Below are 7,567 nucleotides of genomic sequence, written 5' to 3'. Positions count from 1 at the left end.
AATTTGCCGAATGAATTTCGGAAAAACGGGCGTGCTTTCTGGGCAATTCTCCGATCGGGCATCATAAACGAAGGTAATATTATCTCCATCCAAGGACGACTGTTTTTTATTTTCGTCTCCTCATGGATGGTGGATTAAAATTGGGTCCGTGCGCGGCAAACAGTGACAGATCTACCTCTGGAACACACACTCACTCGCGCAGTTTGCGATCGCGATCTCTTGATTATGGGGCTGGTGTGGAGTCGGTTGGGGTTGGCAGCAGTGGATTAACATCAGTTGGCCTCTCTCCCTCCCTCTCTCGCTCTCCGCTCTCTGCTTTCCCTCGCTCTCACTCGCGCCACGAAATAAACAACGCACCTAATTGGCAGTAAAAGTCCGATAGCAGTGCGCAGCGCTCGCTCCCGCTATCCGAACCGCAGCAGCCCCGCGGCCCTCCATGGCGTTGGCAACAGTTGCCACTGGCCACAAACAATGCGCCATGTATTTGTTGCATCATCGCCGTGGCTGGGACGGGACGGGACGCGCGCGGGACGCGAAACTCGAAACGGCCACCGCCGCGAAACAAAAGGCCACTACCCCTTCCCCACACCCCTCGGCCTGCCCGGGGCGGCCCCGGCCCCAGCCCCGCCCGCGGCTCGTGTTCCCAAGCTGCGATGTGGTGGCGTGCCCCGTTGCCCCCGCCGCTCGACCCCGCCACAGTGCGCCCCTCTCTCCGCCCTGCACGCCCCGCTGCTGCTGGTGCCCTCAGCGCGTCCTCGAACTTTCCGCGCGAACCGCACCCCTACCCCACCTCGACTTCAGCCCCTTCAGCCCTTTGGCCGGCACGCCCACCCCCACACGCCATCCTTACCCCGCCGTTCTCCTCCGTCGTGCTCCCCCAACTACCCCACAGAGCTCCCCTACTACCCCACCCCTACAACCCCACTACCCCGCCGAGCTCCCCCGTACGAAAAAGTTTAGTCCGGCATCAGTCCGTTTTCGGTCCGGAAAGAGTCCGGCTGGACAGTCCGGCATCAGTCCGCCAAAGCGCGCGGACTAGTCCGCGAAAAAGGCCAGAACGACCAAAAAACGACCTATTTGCCGGACTAGTCCGGCTGGAACTAGTCCGCTTTTGGTGCGCACCGGACTGATCGCGGACTGGTCCGCACGCCGAGAGCAGACTGAGACTACCTGAAGCACAGCTGACCACTACCGTGCCAAAATTGATTGGGAAAAGTGCAAAGTTTAATATTCATTATCGCTAAATAAAGTAAAATATCAGGTCAGGGTAAATCGAACAGTGGTATGAGAGTGTTAGAAACGAGGCGAAGCCAAATCCGCTGTCTGTTTTGACCTAGCTCAAGCCGTTTACGAGTTAGCAGAAAAATTTGCTTCGATTTCAATGAAATTAAAATGGCCCTACTAAAATAGGGTGTAGATGTCCCAAATAAAATTTGAGGTCAAAATTCCTATAACTTCCAAAGTTACAGCATGGTAAACTTGTATCGGGATTCGCTCCGGACAATTCTTTCTTTTTAACAGTGCTGTGCTCTGCTCCCGGGCGGACTGAAAACGACCTGGTCCGCTGCGGTATGTACTCAGGACGGACTGGTCCGCCAGTAGTCCGCCGTTGGAGGACTGATAGCGACCTAGTCCGTCATGGGGCGGACTGAAAGCGACCTAGTCCGGTGAGGGCGGACTGTCCGCGGACTGGTCCGCCGAGGACGGACTATCTGCGTACTGGTCCGGCATCGCACTTGGCCGCTGCGACCTCAAAGCGGACTAGTCCGCACGCCCGGGGGTACTAAAAGCGGACTAGTCCGGTGCACGACGGATCGAACGCGGACTGGTCCTCATGGGTGCGGACTGTTTCCGGACCGAAAACGGACTGATGCCGGACTAAACTTTTTCGTACGGGCCACCCCATACTACCCCCAGCAGCACACTCCCCAACGCCTAACCCAACTTTTTTCCACGAAACAAAACAGTGCGCAGCAGCAGCAATGTCACACGAACGCTTAGTGTCATTGTCCTCGACACCCCCCAGAGCCAAGCGCCACCACTACTCGCACGCCAAACCAAATCTACCCCGGACCGCCCTCGCCCCTCCCCTCCCCCGCTACGCCGCAGCAGGCGACGTTTTCTGCCGAAATATCGATTCGCCAGCGCGAGGCCAGCGACCAGGCTCGGCTCGCAGGCCTACACCACTCACCCACTCCCCCTCCCCTCCGGGCGCGCTGCTCCACTCCCCTCGCGCCGGGCCCCTGCGCGCCCTGCGCTCGGCTCCGGCCGTAGACCCGCCGTCCTTGTGCAAGGTTATGCGTTACCCTCGGCGCCCCGCCTTGCCCCGCTCCGCCCCGCCCCGCCATGCCCTGCCCCGGCGTTAGCACAGGTTAGTTTCACGGCCCGCTCGCCCGCCCACGCCGGGCCTCAGTGTGTGTGGTCGGGTGTGCTCGGCGCGGGCCACACAGGGAGGACCTTCATTTAATTCAACGCCACTCTTCTCTCTTTGGCATTACAACTAGAAAGGGCCGCGCGGAGTTTCAGTCCGCAGAATAAGTATACCCTGCTGCCACTCTCTCTGGCTGGCTCATGCTCGTAGTTGAATTACTTTGTCGAAATACACACAACAGAACAGAACCGATTATACCAAAACTCCCCCTTGTGGACTGGAGAATGAAGTATGTATTTCGATTTATTTCGACGAACAAGTTTCAACATCAAAAGAGCGAAGAATTTAATGAGTGAGGTTGGGGTGAGCAGCGTCGGGTACAGCGACATGGTCATCTCTCTGTTCTCCATTGAGCGGCCCGGTCTCACTCCGAGATCGAAACAGCTCACCCAACAAAACCGACAAAAAAACCGCTCCGCTGAATTCCCCTTTTCTTTCTATCTCGCTCTTTCTCCCCTTCTCCTTTATTTTTGGTCGTCGTCGTCTGATTTTGGCGCGTGAGACCAAACAACCCGAACCCCGTAGAAAAGAATCTAGTTCCCCTCGCTTTCAATGACGCCCCCGCCCCCCGTCTACCCCCGACGGCTTTCTTATTCCTCTTTCTTTACTCTTTCCCTCGCCGTCCCGACTTTTCTTTCATTTCCCGCAGCGGAGGAAAGCGAAAGGGGAAGGTTTATTTGCCTGGCTGGCCGTCCGGGCCGGCCCGGGAGCCCGTCCGTCCGGAGGGCTTCCTTTGAGGGAACGGGAGCGAGACTACTGCGTCACGGAGCAGAGCGTTCACCTCTTCACCTTCGGAATGGCGCTGGGGCGGGGCGGGGCGGGGCGCGTGGTGGGCCTCTGTTTTGGCGAGAGGCACGCCCCTTGCTGTTTAGAATGAGAGCACGGAGAGGGAGAGAGACAGACTGACAGCCCATACACAAAGCAAAGTAGCTCCCATCCTTTGTCATTGGACGCCGAAAGAGAGATGCGCGGATCGTTAGGTCGAAAGAAAGTCGCAATCTTTCTCGTCGCCCATTGATTGGCTATCAGGGACGCCCTTCATACGCTCTTGGCAATTTTTTTCGGCCGACAGCACCTCGTCATCAGTAGAAGCAGAGTGTTTTTCGCTTCTTGTGCCTGCTTTGGGACCCGCACCTGGAACAGAGCACGCAAACATAACAACTTATTGGAAGTTTTGCCGTTTCAGATGTAAAATTGAAAAAAAAAACACCTTACGTTTGCCTGCCCTGCTTTGGAGGCAACGTCGTGGTCACCCGCTTAGACGCGTCGATGACGTCTTCTCCTCCGTCTCCGTCCCGTCGGCTGTTTTCGGCTACAAATAGTAGTCTAATTGCTGTCCGCCAGCCGTCGCCAATTAGTGTTCTCGCGCCCGCCGCAGCCCCACAAGAACACGACGGCGCCCAAACTCCTCGCGGAATATCCCCATCCCTTTCACTCGCTTGACGCTCCACAGAATTTTTCCTCTCCTCTGCGCAACGACAACGAACGACGATACAAGGCAAAAAGCCGGGCCGGCGCCGGCAAACCTTTTGAAAAGCACGGGTAACGAGAGAGAAAGAAGGTTCTGAGAACAGCGCGGACGAGCGGAGCATGGAAACACAAATTTTCCAGCCACTTATCAAAATAAAATAGACAGGGCGTGTGCGTGGGCGTGGGCCGGCGGGCGGCGGGGTGTCCTGAAAGAGATTTTCCCGTGTTTCCATTTGCAATGTATTTCATTTTGGCTTTTCAATACCCATGCGTCACTCCCCACCTTCCCCTTCTCTCTCTCTCTCTCTCTCTCTCTCTCTCTCTCTCTCTCTGTCTGTCTCTGTCTGTATCTCTCCGTCTCTTCGTCTCTCTCTCTCCCTCTCTCTCGTTCTCTCTCTCTGAATGTCTGCGTAGAGCGTTGCTGCTGACAGCGCTTAATAACTGTCCGCAACGCGCGCCGCGCTCCCCGTACTGCGCGCCACGCTCCCCCGTAGTGCGCGCCGCGGCCGCAGCATCTACCTCGCCCCGCCCCCGCCACGCCCCAGCCGACCCTACCCCAGCCGACCCTACCCCACCCCAGCCCACCCCACCCCGCAGCCTGAAGCCAAATGTCACCCGCCCGCGCTTTTAATACGCGCAAGCGGCAGCGGCACACGTAATGAACAAAAGTCCTGAAGCGGCGGGGGCGGGCTTGGCTGGGCAATGAGACTGCGGCCAAGGCGGGGCGCAGTGAGGCAGGCGGGGTGAGCCCGGGCTGAGCCGCCCAAACTAACCTACTCCAACGCCCCCAAGGCCGTCCGGCTCGCTGCCGCCCCCGCAATGCGAGTGGAGCTCCGACCCCGCTCAAGCCAAAACCTGCTAGGCTAAGACGACAAGTTGTGGTGGTGGAGCAGGTTCCTTTGCTCAGCTCAGGCTTATAGCACAAAGCACGGGCACCTCCCCGAACTGTTTTATGAACACGGGTGTTTCTCTCCTGATGTTTCTGCAACTACACCAACGAGGTGCTTTAATTTCTTCTTTATTTTTCACATGTATTGATTCTCGTCTCAATGATGCGATGTCGTGGAATAACGTGAGTGTGTAACGCCCGCGTTGTGTAAGCTCTGGCCGCGCTGCTGCGCCTTACTCTCGGCTCGCCCGTCCTGCTCACCTGTAGGCAAACCGTTCGGGTAAGGTTTTTGCGCGAGAGACGCCAGCTGCGCACGCGCGGAGCAGCTGCTCGGCCCCGCCCAGCTCGGGGGCCCTGCCAAGGGCCCCAGCAGCAGCGGCAGCAGCGGGGGGCCTCGCGAGGGGTAGGCTTGGGAACGACAGCGCCAGCCGCGTGGGCCTCGATCTCACTGGAGCTAAATCTAGCTCCGGCCCCTCGCCCCCTCAGAGCCTCGTCCTCATCCTTCTCCCCTCTGGCTACCCTGCTTCGCGCGCCGAATCCGGTTCCAGCCACTCCAGCAACGCCACGGGGCGGGTCGCACCGCTGGAGCCTGGAGAGGCTGGCTACGGGGGCCGGAGACTGATATTGCGGGGCCCTTCTGGCGGAACGGCGTGTCGAGTTGGGGCTCTTTCCTTTTACTCGTCGCCCTCAAGGAGCATTTCGCCAACGACGCGAGAGAGGGTTGGGGGGGATGGAAGGTTGAGTGGGGGTGAAAGGCAGGAGGCAGGCTTAGGGGAGAGCGGCGGCGGCGTCAGAAACAGCCGTAGGCCACGCCGTAGGTCAGCATTAAGGGCGAGACATTTAGCGGGACGGGCTGAGCTCGTGAAGTAACGTCGGGGACCCCGCCCAGGGACACGCTTTAGGTCCCCGCAGAGCTCTGCGAGGGCCCGGGGGTGTGCCCGGGTCACCGCGGCGGGCGGGGAGCAGGTCGGCCGCTGCCGCTAAGTCCCGGCTTGTATTTTGACAGCGCGGCCGCCACCGCAAGGACACGCGGGGGTCGGCCTGGGTCCGGCCTGGCCGCCGCGCGGGGGAAGTGACTGCACAGTTACGCAACACGCCGCCACAACAAGCTCGCCAGCGGGGCGGCCTTGGGCTGGGCCCGGGCCCTGGGCGCGCCTGCATTTGGTATAGGTTAGGTTTGTTTTCGCCTGACGTGCCCCCACCACCACCCCACGGCTTCGTTAGGCTAGGTCGCCCTGACGACGCGACGCGTCGCGCCCAGCGCGCCCAAGCCTCGCGCGCACCGACCGTCGCCCGCGGAAGCTGGCTGCTATTTATAGTCTTTTTGGGGTGAGGCCATCCCCCTTGGTCGCTATGGGCATGTGGCCACGTGACAGTGAGCGGCCCTATGCGGTGGCGTCCAGCGACCTTCTTGTGGGGCTATTATCGTTCTAACGGGGTGCTTCGCCCTTACCTTTACACCTGGTCCGGGGGGTGCTGTCTCCTGACGCGCTGCTCTTTGGCGAGCCTCTTTGTCCTGACGGGCCGGGCTGCCCCGCACCTCCCCGGCAGCCTCTCCCGGAGCAGCAGCCCGCCGCCAGGGCCAGGCCGGGCAGCCACTGATAAGGGGATCCCGCACCAGCAATGGCGACATTTGTCTACATAATGCTCCCCCCAGGAGGAGCCGGACAAGGCTCGCGGACGGGTTGCTCCGAGCTCTGCATGTGGGGGGGGGGGACTGGGGGGCCAAGCTGCGGCGCGCTGTGTGACCCGTGACCCCCGCTGCGGGTAACGTGCGTCGTCTTCGTGTCGCCGTGCGCGGGTCTGGGACGCCCGCCCCTCAACGTCGATCGCGTTGTCTCCTGATGCGCTTAACGCCAACATAACAAAGGCTTATGTCTCCCTTCTCCACTTCCCCTCCCCGACGCTCTAACCTCACGACGACGACCCTCTAGCAGCGGCAGCAGCAGCGCGCGCTCCAGACCAGAGCCAATTCCAGCTCGGCAATGACGACTCCAATTTAAGTTAAGAGGCCTGTGGAGGGAATAAGAGCGATTGCTCGTGATTACAGCGAGCCCTCTTTGTTCCCGGGGGCGGCGGTGAACAAAGGGTTGGTGGTGCGGGGTGCGCGGGGCCGGCGGGGCTCGGGGCGCAGCCTGCCGTGAGGATGATGGCGACCACAGTATCCCTGTCTGTGGGCTTCGCAGGGTGGGTGGGGCTTCTTCCCATTGTGGAGCGGCTGCTACTGCTGCTGCGTGTTTGAGGAAATATTCCCCGGGGGAACACCGTCCCGGACTATCCCCCCCTCCCTCCCAATCCTCCCGCTACACAGCACAACACAGCCCACCCTCGTCCTGCCGGCATCCCCTCACCACCGCCCCACCCCTCCGGCCGCCTCAGCCTACTGCGTTGTAGTCAGGGGCCGAAGACCTGTTCGACCTTGAGACGCGGGGTGTGGCGTGGCGGGTGTGGCGTGCCTGCGGCTGCTGCTGCCGTAGCCTCCGAGAGGGGCCGTTGGCGTCCCCTTGCACGGTGCAGGCGAGGCGACACTCCGGAGAGCCCCCCCCCCCCCCCCTCCCTCTCTCTCCGCGCGATCCAGCCAGGAGCCAGGTGCTGCTGGGCTGCGCCACCACGGGCCCTCGGGCATCGGGCGACGGGCCGCGAGGGGAGAGGGGATTGTTTAGTACGAGAGAATCCCATCCAGACTGAGTGCGAGACACTCTCGCCTCTTCCACCCCCTCTGATATGCGGGGGGCTCTTCATCGGATGTCACCCCCGTCCCTCCCCCCATTAGACCC

The sequence above is a fragment of the Frankliniella occidentalis genome, unplaced genomic scaffold (genome assembly GCF_000697945.3).
Source record: "Frankliniella occidentalis isolate FOCC.00 unplaced genomic scaffold, Focc_3.1 Scaffold67, whole genome shotgun sequence".
Classification (NCBI taxonomy): Eukaryota; Metazoa; Arthropoda; class Insecta; order Thysanoptera; family Thripidae; genus Frankliniella; species Frankliniella occidentalis.
The sequence above is the reverse complement of the archived record's forward strand: the minus strand, read 5'-3'. Positions refer to the sequence as shown.